Source organism: Nelumbo lutea, chromosome 2, assembly GCF_056320005.1.
Source record: "Nelumbo lutea isolate HS-2025 chromosome 2, American lotus-T2T, whole genome shotgun sequence".
Lineage (NCBI taxonomy): Eukaryota > Viridiplantae > Streptophyta > Magnoliopsida > Proteales > Nelumbonaceae > Nelumbo > Nelumbo lutea.
The window spans coordinates 101,966,255-101,985,650 of NC_142685.1; the positions used below are offsets into that span (position 1 = coordinate 101,966,255).

Here is a 19,396-nt window from a genome sequence, read left to right on the forward strand (position 1 = left end):
TTATTATATTATATAAATAACATAATATATTATTTATATTACATAATATAAATATAATTCTAATCGAAACGGATATCCAATAATACATTTGAATTCAAATCATGCTTTTGAAAATCTGATGAATCTTTATTGAATTCGGATCAGTCAGATTTTTTTAATGAATCGGATCGGATATATCCTTACTGAATCCAATCTCATCCGATACATTTGCAGCCCTAATGCGATGGAGTAGTCATGTTTCCTTATCATTGGTTATAGTTGATCGTGTTGCCTACCCTAACACAGGAATATGTTGTACCAAGATCAATTAAAATCGTTGGACCTTCACCCTTACTGCCATTCTTCTCGTAAGAACCGATTAAGGAACGGGAAAAACAAATTACAGACTACACAGAAAAGAAAAATTGAAGATTGCACTAGGGTTAGACGATTCCGTTCAGTGACGGTGATTATTCAGATTCAAGTACATGATTCCAGTCTTTGCTCAATGAATGTAGCTGGCGGCAACTGCAGCAACGATTCCGTTGGTTGATGTTGTCAAATCACAGGTTGTTTGGATTCGAAAATATTTTGTTTTGAAAAATTGAAGAAGAATAATGGGTAAAATAGTCTTTTTCGTCTTTTCATTGTATAGATTTCCTTACCTTTACCTTTCTTTCCTTATTTTTTCTTTCAAACCAAACATAACCTTAAGGGTAGAGTTAGTCAATTAACTAAACAATAAGGATAATTTAAAAAATTTGCCCTATTTATAAAAATTGAAAATGATTGAATTGATCAAAATACTCCTACCAAAGACTAAACTAGTTGTTTATAATTGTTGGAAAGAGTTTTTGATTATTGATAAAATTTATTTATCATTTAACTTACACTTGAACTACCCCTAAATTGGTTGTTTATATGCACTGCCTTTGGCAAAATACACAAAATACTCTCCAACAAAATACCCTCTAACAAAATACCCCTAAATTGGTTGTTTATAGGTGTTAGAGGGTGTTTTGGGGATTCAATCCCCCTAAAACAGCTATATAACAGTTGCAACAGTTGTTTATAGCTGTTATATGCACCGTCCAGCCCGTTTTACACACTACAAGAAAAACCATCTAAGGTGGCATTCTCAACAAGACCGCCACCTATAAAATTAAATTAAGATTACTCAAAGGTCGGGCGGCGGACTCTCAAGCACGACGGTTGTACATTTGAACTGGATTTTGATCCGACCTAAGCCCCATTCAAATCCAGGAACGCCCCCTTAAATGGATCTGCCTAGAAAACCTATTTGCATCATATTTCTCCTATTGAACAAACATGTTTCCATTCCATATTTGACTGATTGTCCTCATTTACCAATATTGAATTGAACCACCATTTTTTCATAGAGCCTTCATGCCCCCTATTTGAATTTGAAGGTAAATACAATAGATGGATAGTCATTTGATGAAAAATAATTTGAATATTTCATTTCCTATAAGAATAAACATATAGATCCAATCACTAAGGATCATTAACTAATAACAAGTGAGTGTTGAAAGAAATGATTGGAATGTGGGGTACCACGTTTTTGTCTTTTTCGTTTAATTGGAGGAAAACTAGCCATTGAAAGAAATGATTCTATTTTGTGGGAATGTGGGGTACCACGTTTTTGTCTTTTTCATTTAATTGGAGGAATATTAGCCATTGATTTGGGATTATTTTGGAAGATTTGAAATTGAGTTTTTCGTCTTTTTTCATCTCATCTTTACGCAAAAAGACGCACTTCCAACCAAACGGTTGTGAGCTGCCAAGATCTTTATATGGAAGCCCACCATGTCTTTTACTTTTTAGATCTTCCATAAAATCTTTCAAAAAGCACTTGCCCAATGGCACCTTGATGGTGTGATGACCATTCACTCAATTATCAATAAATAAATAAATAAAATTAAGTAGTGTAAGAAATTGAAACCATGGGAATTGGTGCAATTCTCTTAAGTCGATTTGGGGCTATCAACAGTCTAGGTCAATTTGACAAATCACAAGACTGGGTTTGCATTTTGTGTCACAACACAGGACTAGGTTTGCATTTTGAGTCATGACATTTTTTAAAGGGAAAATCCCCGATTAGTACGATATACTTTGGGCTTAATGTTACTTTGGTCCCCAAACTTTAAAATGCGACAATTCAGTACTCGAACTTTCAAAATGTGACAATTCAGCACTTGTCATTAACCAGCTATTAACATGGGCATTTGAAAAAGATGCAAATACCCTCAGAGTGTTATCTAATTTTTTATCAACCATCCAAACATTGACAAAAAATTAATAGTCCCAAATCCTTGCCTCTTCTATTCAAGAAAGTTGGGGCCACCAGAATGACCGCAACTTTCTTGAATAGAAGAGGCAAGGGTTTGAGACTATTAATTTTTTAAATGGTTGATAAAGAAAATTAGATGACACTTGAAGGGCATTTGCATGTTTTTCAAATGCCACTTAGGCTCAATTTGGAAGGAGTACAAATACAAATTCGTAGAGTGCAAAACCTTGTATTTTGTATTATTTTGTATGTATTTGCATTGTATATATTTGTATTTGTACTCCTTCCAAACTGAGCCTTAAATAATACAAAATACATAGTTTTGCACTCTACATATTTTCATTTGTACTCCTTCCAAATTGAGCCTTAGGATGTGTTTGAAAACAATGCAAATGGAGTGTTGATCTCGTTTCAGGGTAAATTTGCACTTTGGTTCACTTTTGCCTATGTTTGGCAACATTACATTTATGCATTGACAAATGACAGTCCAATGCATATTTACATTGATAATAAGATGTAGAGTTCAGTTTTGAAGCATTACAAATGCAAATATGTACAATGTAAATACATACAAAAAAATACAATATATAAGGTTTTGCACTCTACATATTTGCATATGTTCTCCTTCCAAACTCAGCGAAAAGTACAAGAAGTAAATTTGCATTCAAATGGGATTTTGATAAAAAAAAAAGCATATATTATATTGAAATTCATATTTGCATCCATTACAACTAAAAGTTTATTTTATAAGAAAGTAAATTTATCAATGCAAAACTAACCCAATTTTACAATTTATATAAATCATTTTACACTACATATTTGCATTCACACTTGTTTGCATTATTCCTAAATACAATCTTAATCGACAGATTAACAAATACTAAATTGTCACATTTTAAAAATTCAGATAGTAAATTATTGTATTTTAAAATTCGAAGAGCAAAATGGCACTAACTCCAAATTACAGGATACTAATTGGGAATTTTCCCTTTTTAATTGTGTAGATGTATCGTTTAATCAAATTGTCATACATATTTGATAATTGGATGTTATTATGCCCGAGTATGTTTTCTTATCAGTACGGACTATCCATACCCTTCCTAGCCCAAACCCGACCCATTAACATCGCTAACTATCACTGACTCGTTCCACTCCAACGGGCCAGATATTCGACGTGCTAGTTCAGGACTTTTCCAAGTCAAATTTGAATTTCGAAACTCAAAACCCTAGTAAGGGTATAATCGTCAAACCAATATCCTAATGGACAGTTCAGTTTCCTATAAAAGGACATTTGTCGATCTCAATGTCATGCCTTGATCTAGAAACCCTAGTGCATCGTGGTTGAGAGGAGCAAACGATAAGGTAGCGAAAAGGAAATCATAGCTTCCAATTTTCCCACTGTTTTCATTTCCTCCATTTGATGTTTTCAAAGGAGAAACCAGGTGATGAGATTGGATTCAAAATCTCACGACGGTCGTCTGAGACGCTACCGCGTCGATTTTGATGCAGATGTTCCAAAAATTCTGATGGTTTTATTTCTTTTACTTGCTATTGGTTTTATTGCTTTTTTGGCTTTTTCTTTTTATTTTCAGCAATATTAATCGATGGAGCGTGATGAGGATGATTCTAAATTTTCAGATTTTAATGATCGGAAATCAATACTTACCTCCTACTCATTCTGAGCGCTCGCTTAGAGAAAATTCGATTTTCTCTGTGTTGTAGTGTTTTAAGCTTTAATTTCCGTACTGAAGAGTTTATTTTGCAACTTGGCACAGTGAGGAATTATGTCTGAACTAATGTGCTGAGTTCGACAGATCTGTGAGGTTTGTTAGTTAGATAAAGTCCTTTTCATTCTGAGTGCCGCTTGTGTTATTGGCCTGTGGGACTTATACGTCACTCCTTTTGGCTTGCTTCCTTTTGATGCCCTAGGGATGAACCAGTCCCTGATATTCTTCCATCCTATTTTCTTTTTCACTTGGTCAGACGATTGTGTTGATCATCTTTTAGTGATGGGAAATTATTCTGTTTCTCTTATTCTTTTTATATAGGTTTGCTGGAAGCCTTATTTTTTTCTTCTTTTATCTTGAATTTATGGCCGATGATGACAAATGGAAAGGCTTGTTTCTCAAAACATTCGCAGTGGCCGCCTGAGAGCTTTCGCCTTCGCCCGGCTTGAGAGCTTCTGCTGTTTCAATCCTTCCTTGGATGTCTGAGGCTTAAGTAATAACCCTATCATAAGTTCTTTTAGTCTTTCTTATTTTTGTACTCTAGCCAGAATCCAAAATTTTGTTTCTCTAAATGGTTTTACCTCTTTTGTTCTCTGGTTCGAATTAAACTAAGTAGCCTAGAGAAACAAGGAAATCAATAATCTTTCATTCTTTTGTTTAGGAAAGGATATGTGTAATAGATTAATGTTCTGAAGCGAAACAAAAAAATGAGATTTACGTTGTTGCTTTACCGGTACAGAACATTGGTATGTTCATTCTTCAGCATCTATATCCAAGACTGAAATCAGGTTCAGTTGCAGAATACCTAGCCTTCTCTGGTACCCCCTTTAATCGTTCCAAGTTTGGATCCTATGGTTCTCCAACTCCTTGGGAGCAAGAAAGCAGTTGTAAACTTGTGATCTTAAAACAGATAAAATCGTTAGAACCATGAAAACAACCCCAGCAGTTAGATCCTATGGTTCTCCCAACTCCTTAGGAGCAAGAAAGCAGTTGTAAACTTTTAGTAATCAAAACAGAAAATCCGAAGAACCATGAAAACAACCCCAGCAGTGCCCATCAAACCCGAAGAACCATGGAAACAACCCCAGCAGTGCCCATCAAATCCGAAGAACCATGTTCATTCTTCATGCAACATATAATCGGAGTAGCTATTAGTGACCCATTTTGAGGACTTTCTCCCACTTTGGATATGCCTAATTTATGTTTTGTAAGCCTAAACCCCCAAATTCTAGTTTGAACAGTAACATAATCGAGTAAGTAGAAAAAGTCCACAGGAATTTCCTGTTGATAATTCAAATGGGTTTTAATTTAAATTATAAAAATCCATTTTCAAGATGCTATTGAAAATGAGAATTTGTGATGATTTGCCGTTTCGGACTCCGAGAGAAACATTTGGAATCGAAATAAAGTGACAAATCTAGTTCTAAATAATATGTGGACGAGTATTAAAACTATTTTTAGATTTTCTTAAATCATACAACTATAGAATTAGAGGAATTGATAATGATGGTGCTTGCTTTGTGGAGAGATTTTGCATTTGGATCATATTGTCAATAAATGCTTTACAGTAGACAAAATTTGGCAGTTTTTGAGTCCATCTATTACGGATCCAAATGGTCCAATATTGGAAAACCTTCAACAACTCTTCCGGGCTACCCAACACCACAAGGTCATTGAATCTTATTAGTGGCACTGGCACCCTCTTGAATGTGGCCGTAGGAGAAGTTTTGGACTATAAAGCTTATTTTATAGGTTTCATAACCATCAACTTGGTTGAGGTTTGGGTTGCTTGTGAACTTGACAATTTGTTGTGGTGGCGATTCAAAGGTGATTTCACTCATTTTGCAAAATCTTTATTAAAGATAATAATTATTGAATTGGCCTTGACTAACTTATTCTCCCAAGGAGAGTAAAGCCAAACTTTGTAAGAAATTGACAATCATTAAGACTATGTTTGGTTTGAAGGAATAAGTTCAAAAATTTCCTTCCTTTTCTTTCCTTCAAACCAATGTAGCATAAAGAAATATCACTGATTGGTATGGCATGTCTTTAATAGAGTTATATTACAAGGTAATGCATAAGCCAAGACACCCCGTCACCCTATCCCTCTAAATGAACAACTTGTTCTTCCTATGATATGGTATGCATAAACCCATACACTCTCCTTTGTATTTTTCATTGGACTAATATACAACTTATCAACCAAGTATCCAAGTCCAATGATCTCCATCATGTTTTATGGGTTTAGACCTTTTTTTGCTTTCAGGCCCAACCGCCTCTTCCCCTAAGTCTTGTTGAATTCCTTTTCTACCACCTCTCTCTCCTTTATAAGCAATTGTAGTTCAATCCACCCAAACTTCAATACTTCTAATTCCTTAAGCTCCCAAGGAAAACTCATCCACTTATCACAAACAAACATCAAAATCACTTTTTTTTTTTTTTTTTGTAATTGACGATGGAAGTTGTATCGAAAGGCATGGTTTAATAGAAGGATGGAGTTCAGGAAAAACAAAGATGGCCTGGAGAGGATTTTCAAACCAAAGTCAGTTGGAAACATGAACTATAGGTGGGAGCAAAGAGACTCTTTTTCGAGTAGGGAAAATCCAAAGGTGTGGTTGTGTTAAAGTTTAGGAAAGATAGAAGAGCTCACATTCTTCTTCCTAAGGTTTCCATTATTTGGCTAACAGATGATTTGCTTACCGAGGGAAGTAGAAAAAAGGGTGGACCATAGTTTTAGAGAAACTACAAGACTTTCTCATTGCCTTTTCCAGGGGGTGTAACAAGGAAATCTGTCTTTTGTGGAATCGAGGAACAATATGTTCCCGATTCTCTAAATATGAATGAAACATAGGAAATGGATGAGAGTTCCAAGGCTCAAAACTCTATACCTGGTGATTTTCTGATGGCAGGTTCGAGAGATACTTAAAAGGTGCTGCTTGAGGTAGAGAGAGAAGTCTAGAACCATAGAATGGCTCTCATGATCAACAAAGAGGTTAAAGATTGGGGGTAGATACTAGACATAGTGGTAGTACGATTGGGGTTTTAGAACAATGAGGTGCTCTTTCCTTTTGATGAGAGGAAAGTTGTTCTTGATATCAACAAGAAGAAACTAGCCTTTACATCCCTAGAATTTGATGCTAGGTTAATACAAGTGTAGAGTTGAACTCCTTTGTGCAATTAAAAGGTTGTGGTTGTAAAGATCTACTGGATTAAACTTTTGGCGTTCCTCTTCCATTTGTGGAAAGAATCAATTGTTGATAGAGTTGTACATGCACTTGGAGGTATTCTTGAAGAAGTGAAGCTGAGAAATGTGCATGTGGTCTTTGCTAGGATTGTGGGGTGAAACCTAAAAAAATTGCCTCCCATTGTTGAAATTTTCTCTGATGGAGTATGGACTTCCGTCTGTTTAATCTCTAAAGTTGAATCATCGTTGTGGAGGTTGAAGACGATGGAGATGTGGCAGTGCAATACACACGTGGAGGGGTGGAAGAGGAGGAAGCAAGAGAGTGGCCGGGTTACTCTCCTAAGGAAGTTGAATAACCTTTTTTTGGGCCCTTACAAGGTGGCCTTCCTTTAAAAGAAACTAATTCAAACAACTTTGAAAAAAAAGAAGGCTGGGATAGGCACCTTATCTTATGCTGAGGTGGTGAAAAGTGGACCTCACTTTCATTGTTAGAAAAGACTCAAAGAAAACTGTAGCAGCCCTCCTTGAACCAACTAGGGGCTTTAAGGGGTTGAAACCAAGTTAGGCTAGGACCCAGACTGACCCACATGGAATCTTAAGTAATCACATGACTCGGGTCCAGCATGTGTTGGAAGACCATACATCTTGTCTATCATCGTCCCAATTTGGTCCAGAAGGCCGAGACTTACCTCCTGGGAGGTGAAAAGAATCTGAAACATCGGGGAATCCTATTGATCATCCAAATCCAAGATATTGTAAAGTTAGTTCAGGAGAGGAAGAGGAGGAGGATGAAGGCTAGATAGCATGCAGTAGTGAGGAAAATGACGATGATGGTTTAGATGAAGCTTCAAGTATAGGGAGTATAAAATCAGAGGAAGATTTCGACGAGTCCATAGGGCGGACATTGGACCTAGAGTTGTTGTTTATAGGCGCTTTAGGAAAGAACATGATAGTAATGCCTCCAGCATCAACCATGAAACATTTAGGTGGATCAAACGAGAGTCATAGTAAGGTGGTTGGGTCATGCACTCATACTCTAGACAAGGACCCTATTCTAAAGCCAATAATGATACAGGGGGGGATAATGAAGTACCTGATGATCGTCAAAGATCAAATAAGCTCTAGCCCATAAGGGACATTCCAAAAGGTCAAGGAAGTCTTCATAGGGAAGATCAAGTGAAGGGTACGCTTCCTAAAGAACCTCAAACCAAGGTGGATGGTGAAATCCATGCCCTTAAATAGGGAAATAATCTTGAGCATTTGTTCCCTTATTTAGATCCCTCCTGAAGCTAGAACCTAGGTACATCTGTCAATTTAGTTTTTGATACTAATGTCTATTCTATGTCCAATGCTGCCTCTCCAAGTTCTGTCCCAGCTTCATTGCCAGCAACCCAGTTAGGTAAAGATAGAGCTCTAAAGTTAAAGAGAGTTTAGGAGTTTATTGAGACATGTGCAAGTGAATCCAAAGAAAAGGTTCTAGTGGAGGGGGTGAGGGTAAAGTAAAGAAAGATTACTCTATAGATGAGGGTGCAACAAGGAATAATAGTGAGGAGTCTATAGTAAAATTTGTTGAAAAATTAGGTTGCAAGTTGAAGGACCCAAATAAGCTGAAAGTGTATATCCAAAGACGGAAAGAGGAAAGTAAGATGAGGAAGAAGAACCTAAGTGAAGTTGAGAGGTTAAAGTTGGTGGTGGAGGGTGATAAAGCTTTTAGGATAAGTTGGGACAAGAGGAAAGGGAATAAGTAGCTCAACACTAGGACTTGAGGGGCAAGACAATAAGGTATAAATCAAATTAGTGAGATGGAATGTAAGAGGTTTGGGCAACGCAAGAAAAATATCATTAATAAAGGATGTTTTCTAAAGGTTGAATTCGGATGTGATATTAGTGCAAGAAACAAAAAAGATTAGCTTTTGATTGTAAATGGGAAAGGAGTATATGGAAGGTTAGAGGAGTTTGGTAGATAATGTCACCTTCTTGGAGGTCCTTGGGTGGTTTAATGACTTTGTGGAATAATGAAGAACTAGTGGGCATGGAAGAGTTGGTTGGCAAGTTCTTAGCAAATATAAAGTTTAAGTGTGTGAAGGATGGATTCAAATGGGTTTTGACAAATGTTTATGGACCAACTAATTATAGAGAAAGAAATGAATTTTGGGAAGAGTTGGACATTAAAGGCTCATAGGAAGGACCTTGGTGCATTGGAGGAGATTTCAATACAATAAGATTTTTTGAAGAATCCAACAATCCAAGGCAAAGGGTGACAACCAGCATGAAGAAATTTAACTTTTTAGTGGATTCCCTCGAGCTGAAAGAGACTCCACTACTACATAGCAAGTTCACTTGGTCTAATCTTCAGTCCAACCTTAGGTGCTCCAAGATCAATAGATTCCTTTTCACTACAAATTGGGTAGAACATTGGGGTAATTTGACCTCTATGGGCCCTTTCAAAAGTTACTTGTAATTATTGGCTTATTTTGATTTGTAAAGATGAGTTCAATAATGCTGGACCTTCCCCATTCAAATTTGAGAATATGTGGTTAGTTTAACTGGGTTTCACTAGGAGAGTAAGGGATTGGTGGGAGGAATGTGAGAAGGAATGAAATTCCATAAGAATCTTAAATACCTAAAAAATAAAATAAAAGATTGGAGTGCCTTGGAGTTTGGGAGATTGGAAGAAAGAAAATCGATCACTGATTAAATTGAAGAGATTGATTTGAAAAAAGAAAGGGGTAAACTTAAGAAAAGGGATAAGGACAGGTGGAGATTAAGGAAATAATGAAAAGATATTTTGGTGAAAGAGTAGAAAAGTTGGAAGTAGAAGTCTAGATGCAAATGGTTAAAGTAGAGAGATAGGAATATCAAATTCTTTCATGCGGTGACAAATGTCCAAAGAAGGAAAAAACTTTATTTCCAAATTGGAGGTGGGAGGGTTAACCCTAACCCAACAAGAGGAGATTGCCGACACCTTTGTAGATCATTTCATATCTTTATTTAGAAGACTATTGAATAATAGAGTTTGGCTTGAAGGTATGGAGTGACCAAACCTAGGAGTTTAGCTTAGTAGGTGGCTAGAAAGAGAGTTTGATTTGGTTGAATTGTAGGAGGCAATGTTTTTAATGGATAGATCAAAAGCCCCGAGCTTTGATGGACTTATAATGGCTTTCTACCAAGGTTGTTGGAACATTGTGGAAAATGACAATATACTAATGTTTGATGAATTCTACAGGAGATAATTAATCCGGGTTTGAACTCCACCTTTATTGGTTTGGTACCCAAAAAATCTGATGCCACCCACCCAAGAGACTTTCGACCAATTAGCCCAGTGAATAGTTTGTACAAAATCATTTCTAAGATGTTATCTCTCAGGATTAGGCATGTCCTTCCTACCATCATTTCTTCTAACTAAGGGACTTTTGTGCAAGGGAGGCAAATTGTGGATCAAATTCTAATAATCAATGAATGTGTGGAAGATGTGAAAAGATTTGGGAGGAAAGGAGTGGTGTGTAAGCTCGACATAGAAAAGGCTTACGATATGGTAAATGGGTTTTTCTTGAAGGAGGTGATGGAATGCTTTGGGTTTGGAGGTAGATAATGCAAATGGGTGATAGGGTATTTGAGGACTTATCAATATTTTATTTTGGTGAATGTGACAATAGTGGATTTCTTTCTGGCCTTAAGGGTATCAAACAAGGAGGCCCTCTCTCTCTTTCCTTTTCACTCTAGTTGCAAGTGTGTTCGAGAGACTGGTTTCAAAAGTAGACTCTATGAATCTAATAAGAGGATGGAAAATTGGAGGGGAAGGGATACAAATTAGTCGTTTACACATTGTTGACAATACAATTCTCTTTTGTTATTGAGGAAACTTGGGTTGAATTAGAAATATCAAACTGTAATGCAATTTTTTGAGCAAATGTCAAACTTGAAAGTGACATTTAGTGGCCTTTATTGCACATGTTTTGTGTAAGCCATTTTAATTAGGTATACTTTAGCTAATTTACCGGTCTACATTTTTTCGGTACTCAAAATTCCTAGTGGAATAGCTAGGAAGTTGGAGAATATAATGAGAAACTTTCTTTGGGAATTGGGGAAGGAAAAGAATGATCATAAAGTGAAGTGTGAAGAAGTGTGTATGAGCAAGAAGCTAGGGGGTTTGGGAATTGGGAATGTACGGAAACAAAATTCAGCTATTTTAGATAAGTGTCTCTGGATATTTTTTGATGAGAAAGAAAAACTATGAGCTAAGGTAGTGATGAGCATTCATGGGTCCACGGAAAATGTTTGGAACACTAGAATTAGAGAAAGGACTACAAGAGCACCCCCATGGAAAGCCATCCTTCCATTATTCTCGCCTTGTATTAGGTACGATTTGCACTTTGAAAATTGCATTAAATTTTGGGAACTAGTGTGGTTGGGGAGTCCTCCTTTTAGGGGCTAGTTCCCTTCTTTGTTTACCTTATTCCATTATAAAAATGAGCCTATTTCTACATTCCTAGTTCCCTCTAATTTTGGTTCTAAGTTTGGTTGCGATTTGCGTTCGAGAATGGGTATTAGGGATATTAAGGTAGATAGTATCATGTCTTTGAAGAATTTACTTGGTGGGTTGTTTTTGGACCCCCCTTCAAGCTGATAGAAGAGTTTGGACTCTTACATCCCATTGTTTACTTGTTTTTCTTTCTTCAACACCCTAACCCAACCAACAAATAGTGGGGATCTACCCTTCGCTGTTAAATAAGTGTGGAGCAAATTAATTCCATCAAGGGTTGGTTGTTTTTATTGGGAAGTCTACCAAGAAAGAATCAACACCTATGATTTGCTTCAAAGCAAAAGACCAAAAAGATGTTTGTCTCCTTATTGATCTTTTGTTTCTTTGTTAAAGGTTTATGGGAATGGTTTTCCTCTTTATTTGGAAGCAAGTGAACCCTGCCATCGTATGTGAAAAGTTTATTTGCTCATTCATTCTTCAAGTTGCCAAAGAAAAGGGGAAAAACAATGTGGGGTTGTGTAAGGGCTGCTGTTATTTGGACTATTTGGGAAGAGAGAAGAGGAACTATTTAGGAAGCGATTTGCTTTAGGGCATTCCATTGGATTAAGTCTCTAGATATTTTCAACAATTTTTCTATAGATGATCTATAAAGAAAGTGGAAAGAAATTGCTTTTTTTTTACCCCTTACTTAGGAGGCTTTAGATCTAGTTATGTCCCCGAAGTGGATTTTACAAAATGAATTTTGATGGGAGTAGTATTGGTAACCCAGGGCCCTCAGGTAATGGGGGGTTTCTTTAAGGGATGGGAATGAGATTATAATTGCCTTATTCTCAAGCCCCAATTGAAGAGGGTAACTCTCTTAGAGCTGGGATTTTGGCGGCTTTAGAAGGTATTTAAAGAGCCAAGGAATTAGAGTTAAGGAATATTTTGTTTTGGGTTAAGGGATGTGCCAACTCCTTTGCTGATGAGCTAGCAAAACATGGGGTAAATAGGGAGATTTTGTTTTGGGCTCAAATGTAACTTTTTCTATTTCTTTTTTTCTTGGGGGAGATAAGAGAGTTTATCTCCTACCTTTGTAGACCTCTTTTTTATTAATTAATGAAATCATTTGTTATTGATAAAAAAACATGAAAATCACCATCAATTTACATAACATACTATGTTTTTTTTTTTCAGCAAATACTTATTTTCTAATACCATTTGGTTTAATTGTTGATACAAATACCTTAGGCTCAGTTTAGAAAGAGTACAAAAACAAATATGTATAATGTAAATACATATAAATAATACAAAATACAAAGTTTTATACTCTACATATTTCTATTTGTACTCCTTCCAAACTGAGCCTTAAGAACATTGGACGTAACGATAGCTTCTTCCCTATTGCTAATAGAGTAGCCATCCTAACCTACACAAAACATGTGCAAAAAAGGCCACCAAATGAAAACCAATGTCCGTTTCTAGCAACTCCTCTCATTACACTAGTACTTAGCCCAATACTTAAATGTGTTTTTTCCTCTATAACCATAAAACTAGCCAATCTAGTCACAAAACACTATGAGTGCTTTCTCTAGCATCTCAAAAATCACTTGGACCAACCCATCCAACTTGGAAATCACTGCACGAAAAGTAGAATTCACCTTCCTATATGCTAACAGACCCAACAAGCGCACCACATCCTCCAAAGTTATATTAAATTCCCCTAAACAGAACAAAAAGTATGGATGCATTAACTTCATTTACCAAGAAAATAGTCCTTAAATTTGCTCAATTTCCTTGTGCCTATTCCTCTACTGTCTCCCACTCCACCTTCTTGTTAAGAGTCACCCATTTATTTAACCATGTACAAAGACAAAATCTCCTTCCTGCTCATCATCTTGTACTAGAAAAAACTGCTAGCAACTCTTTCTCCAACAAGGGATGGTAAACATTGCTCACCACCACCTTCAAGACACTAATATTACTGTCCAACCTTTCCATATCAATAACCTTCACCATTTTTGTAAAACATCCAACTGTAGGCCTTTTAACTTGCACTTGAACAATTGCAACTTTCTTCCCAGGCTATCTCGTATCTAAAAACCTTGGAACAAAAAGAAACCCTAAAACTTGGATGCACAAAACACAACACTTAGTACAAAATCACTCAAATGTTTTTTATCCTCTTCGTTTCCCCCTTTCATACGTAACATAAACAACCCATGCTAACACATGACATCTCCTTGTCTCATTGGCCCTTACTTTAAATTTTGAATTCTCGACACATTTTAAGCACATGACATGTGCCTTAGGCCCACTACAACATGAAAAAAACTCACTCCATTGTAAAATTACGTCATGTAGCCACCACTCTCACATTGATGGTGCATAAATCCTTGGTTTCACAATTTCAAACCTCATTTAATTTTCGGGGACTAAAATACCCAAGTAAAATCTTTTCAAATTTTTATAGGTTAATTAATTAAATTTCTTTTTTTAAATTTCCGGGGGCTAATATTCCATGCCAAACATGAAAATTTGAAAATTGCTAACTTAGGCTAACTAAAACTCATCTTGCAAAGTCACCGTGCATCGCCTAATCTTGCCCTATAAAAACTTTGTGCATCGCCTGATCTTGCAAAATTTCCCCATGCATGTGTCCCCAAAAGCCACTACACATTGCTAGATCTCAAAAGATCCTCCTATGCACACCAAAGGATATCTAGCAAGCAGTAGGAGTGCAAATGGATCAGATCATGATTTGATCTGAATTTAAATCTGATCTTATTTTGCCAGATCCATATATCCCCTATCGGATTTTTTGATTGGATCGGGTCGGATTATAGAACCCAATTAAAAATCACATCAAATTTGGGTCACCCCTATTCAATCCAATTCTACATATATGTTATTTATTTATAAACATGTTTATATCCAATTCTTATATATATTTTTTTAAAAAGACATGTGTATACATGATGAAAGTAGTTGGAAACACTTGTATCTTTTTGTTTTTAATAATTTATTAAATTTGAATTGACACTTGTAAGATCCAATTGGATCTCTAGATTGAAATTATAGGTTGGGGGTGGTCAGGCAACTCGGGAATGGTCTAGTCCCTGTAAGTCCAAAGAAGACAATATGGAAGAGAGTAGGAGAGCAGAGAGAAAGGAGAGTCCCCTTGTGAGAAAACCTTAGGTCCAAAGTTATTGTTTTCTCTTCGGGGTCGGGCCTAAATCAGTTAATTAAAAGGGGGAAAAATCTGATTTATAACTTGATTAGGATAAGCTGAAGGATAAGATAAGTCTTATCCATTTAAGAGTCCAAATACAAATATTAGATTTAGATAAAAAAAAACTCTCTCCTAATTGGATTAGGAGGTTGATCCAAAGAAGGCTATAAATAGGGGTCAAATTCCTCAATTTAGAGACATTCAACAACCTGTAGAGTTCTTGCCACCCCTACCCAATTCGATTTCCATCTGTGGAGTTGATCAATAAAGGTTCTTGATATTGTTTCTTTCCAGAAGAAACAATCTGAAGTCGTGCTCACCAGCCCTTGTTCGATTCTTACTAAAGAATTTAGGTTATTGCTGAAGAACCATCCTGCTGATCCTACCTCACCATATGCTATGTCATCTCTGGTACAGGTGGGTTTTGGTCTTCTCTTTGGGTGTGAACACCTACATTGGGAGTTACTGTTACTTCGTATAAGATATATCCCTCTCTTCCCTTTTGGTTTCAGATCTTGTCTGGTTTTGATTCAAGAGTGATCATTCAAAATGCAGTTTTATAAATTAGGGAATACGATTCCCAGATGGGAGAGAGAAATTTTTGAAATTTCGCCCAACCTTCTTGTAGGGTTCGACCATCCATATGACGGATCCCCCATCCTTTCAGTGGTATCAGAGCCATGTTCACATTCTTGAACCAAAATCAGACTTGATTTGAACCTACACAAATATGCAGAATCGATTCTACCCGATTTGCGCAGATTAGGGTTTTCTCGGTGCAATTCGGTTCTCAGTTATTGGTGAATGATTTGAAATTAAATTTTTTCTATTTATCTGCAATATTTATAGATATGTTCTATATTTATTTCTTGAATTATGGGTCGTTCGTATGGTGGAGATCGAAATCTTTATTGGTGCCAAGAATTTTCACTTCCTGTTGTATCATTCTCATCAATATAGTTTGCAAATAATTTTTTTTTAGACGGAATGTATAGGATTTATTCTAATGTAAATAATAGAGAAATTAGGTTTTTTTCTATTTTTTCATTGGAAGATGTGCTAGTTCGCATGGAGGAGAAGAACACACTTGCACAGATAGAAGATCTATGATCTACGATTTACAGAAAACAAATATGCAAACTATGACTAACCACTTTCTTGGAGGTTAGCAGCCACACGAACAACCCACTGTTATGTTTGATTACTGGTTGTTGATTATCATTTATCAGCCATAATTAATTTATGTTCATTTTCTTGATTTGGATCTTGAATTAGACACCAAGCTCTAGACCCATTCGGCCTAAATTGGACCAAATTGGTTGGATCGAATTTGTGGCTTAATAGGGACTGCTCACAGGCCTAAATTTTTATTTGGGCCAAGGGTTTGATGGCTGATTGCAAGATGCAATTCGGCTCAACCTGTAAAACCCAGTGTTGTTAAGTTAAAACTACATCAACCCTAATTCAATTATATGGGCCGAACTGCTTTTTGCAGTTCATCCCACGTACCTAGATAGTGTTATATGATAATGTTATGGGCTCTAATGGGCTGATATTAATTTAGCATAACTATTTTAAGGTTTTACAGATGATTAAATTGATTAGATCAATTGTGGTTTTATTTCATGCATGTGATGTGCTACGTACATGGGCCATAAGTACTTGGCCCATGTTATTTCAATAGTGGCTCTTTCGCACACCATGGCTGAATGCACATCATTGCCATGGTGTCTTTAAGATCATTGGGTGACCTCCTTTCTTGATGGGCCTCACATCAGCTTCCTCCCCGAGAGGAACCGTGTAGAACACTAGCTCTTCAGGGCTCATCTAAATCTGACTTTAAGAAAGTCAATGGGAGGCACTTTGGTTTGACCTAAATAAGAACTAGAGCATAGTTATTTGTTCCCTCCAGTAAAAATATAAGTGCATGTGATAGGGAGATTCATATGATGAATTCTCTAAAGGCCTTCCATCATTAGCAATAAGATGGGTCCTTCAGTAATGAGGAGATGCACCATAAAATTGGGCTATCCATTTGCTGTTGGGTCTGTTGGATTGTTTCATAAGATGATAGAGGCGTCATAGACCGATGTGGGAGGATCCTATCCTAAAATGGAAGACTCTCTCATGGTACCTTGGTGTTCATGAATATGATGGGTAAGCACTTAGTGGATAGAAAGGTTTAACTAAAATGACAATGAACCTTGTCTGACAGAGGCCAAAGGGAAAGCTAATATGATGAGTGGATATGAACATTCACAGAAGGCGATGGGGTTATACAGCTGAAACAGTTGGCTCCATGCATTGTATGTGGCTTCCCACATTTTTAGAGACATATTTCGCAGCCTCTGCCACTGAGATATGAGGAAAATCTCCAAGATGAACAAATGGAAATGGAACATAGATTAAAAACCATATCTATGTAGTAGACATGAATCAATTTAGGTTGTGGACTAATAACCTGCCTTGTCTTTTATCAGAAATGTTAAATGGACAATTCGCCAAGTTGATGGACAATAACAAACTTAAGGGCCCAATCTATGCTGACTGGTTCCGTAACCTTATGCCAGTGTTAACGTCCGAAAAATTGGACAAGGTTGCTAAGAACCCTGCTCTGGATCGTTCGGGTGATAGGGCTTCTGAGACACGTAGGAGAGAGTGTAAAAAATGGGAAGGGAAGAACTCTTTTTTCCCGGTGCTACACCATAGCCTCCCTTGACAATCCGATACAGAGACAATTCGATGAGATCGAAGTGTCCAAGGATATCCTGGATTGTCTAAGGACCATGTAAAAAGAACATAATTGTTCTACTCAGCAAAAGGTCTTAAAGTTGTTTATGACCGCTAAAATGACCGAGAGCCAGATGCTTCATGACTATTGTCTAAAGGCACTCGAGTTAGGGCTAGATCATGTCTCCAAAATTGATGCCATCCTAAACTCTTTGCCTCCCTCCTTCAATCATTTTATCATGAATTACAACATGAATAAGCTAAATGTTAGCCTTCAGAAACTCAACAATATATTGCTGAGGGCTGAAGAACTAATTAAGAAGGACAAACCGATAGCCATGCTTGTTGAAGGTGGTAATTCGGGTAAGAAGAAGCAGAGGGCAAAGAAAATGCTTCTAAAAAATACTAATAAGCCAAAAAGCAAAAGAAGGAGAGTGCATCAGATGCATGTCACTTTTGCAAACAAGCCGACCACTGGAAGAGGAATTGTCCTCAATATCTAGAGACCGAGAAACAAGGTAATTTTGAATATTTTGTCATAGAAACCAATATGTTGGTTACTTCTGCATCCTGGTGTATTGACTATAGGGGTTCAACATAAGCAGAAGGATGAGTGACGGGAAAGTGATACTTTATTTGAAGACTTCTGCAAGTGTTGCAACTACAACTATATGAACTGTAAAATTGAGTTTCATAGAAGGAATTATTACATTATAAGATTGTCTTTATGTACTCAATTATTACCGCATGCCATGCTATGCACTTAGCCCAACATTGCTCAGGTAGTGAGTGTGATAAATAGGTTTTAGTCTAACCCATGTCAGGATCATTGGACAGTTGTGAAACACATTCTAAAATACATTCAAAGGACAAAAGAGTTTTGTCTAGTATTCGATGGTAGTTCACTACAGATACAGGGGTATACTGTTGTTGATTTGTAGTCAGACCCAGATGATAGAAAGTCTACATTTGATTACATCTTTACGATGGGGTCCTGTGTAGTTAGATGGAAGAGTAGCAAACAGGGGTCCACTACAAATTCCACAACCGAGGCCGAGTACATTGCTGCAAGTGCAACTGCCAAGGAAGCCATTTGGATGAAGAAGTTCGTTCAGGAATTAGGAGTAGTTCCATCCAACACATCATCCATTCCATTGTTGTGTGACAACACTGAAGCCATTGCTTAAGCTAATGAGCCATGAGCCCACTCGAAATTGAAGCACAATGAGAGGAAGTACCATGTAGTATGAGAGATAGTTTGTAGAGGGGACATCCTGATTCAGAAGGTAGCATCAGTGGGAAATGTAGCAAACCCATTGACTAAGCCATTGACACAAAAAGTGTTTGAGAAACACATGGAAAGTATGGGACTTTGGCTTGTACCCAATTGGACCTAAGTGCAAGTCAGAGATGTTAGATAATGTATGCCCTTAGCTCCAATCATATTGATGTACTTATTGTCATTTATTGTAAATGAATAAAGTGCAAAATTGATTCATGTTTTTATAGTATGCTTTTGTGTAACTCGTACTAGTTTAGAATCTTCACAACCGTTGGATAGATTTGGGGAGGCTTATCTCAGCTGCCAAGATGAGACCTGAGGTGCATGCAGTTTAAAGCAAACCCTGAACCGAACCATATTCTAGTATTGCCCAAGACCTTGAAGACAGATGGGCAAAACTGGAATATTACACCTGACCCCTAGACTCGATTATGGTACTACACTAGGTGTTGGATTGGGTTGTCTTTGATATGCCAATCAGTGAGATCC

At 36.9% G+C, this 19,396-nt stretch overlaps 4 non-coding genes across 4 annotated transcripts; all 4 read left to right on the plus strand.

The window, feature by feature from the left end:
• Nucleotides 1-3,725: 3,725 nt before the first annotated feature.
• Nucleotides 3,726-3,822, plus strand: LOC148872368 (small nucleolar RNA Z161/Z228). The gene has a single exon (XR_016108396.1). It is a non-coding gene; the product is annotated as a small nucleolar RNA Z161/Z228 (small nucleolar RNA).
• A 74-nt stretch (nucleotides 3,823-3,896) lies between these two features.
• LOC148872369 (small nucleolar RNA Z105) lies at nucleotides 3,897-3,972 on the plus strand. The gene has a single exon (XR_016108546.1). It is a non-coding gene; the product is annotated as a small nucleolar RNA Z105 (small nucleolar RNA).
• A 238-nt stretch (nucleotides 3,973-4,210) lies between these two features.
• On the plus strand, nucleotides 4,211-4,310 carry LOC148872370 (small nucleolar RNA snoR99). The gene has a single exon (XR_016108390.1). It is a non-coding gene; the product is annotated as a small nucleolar RNA snoR99 (small nucleolar RNA).
• Nucleotides 4,311-4,383: 73 nt separating this feature from the next.
• On the plus strand, nucleotides 4,384-4,507 carry LOC148872371 (small nucleolar RNA SNORD14). Its single transcript, XR_016108511.1, has one exon. It is a non-coding gene; the product is annotated as a small nucleolar RNA SNORD14 (small nucleolar RNA).
• Nucleotides 4,508-19,396: the final 14,889 nt, after the last annotated feature.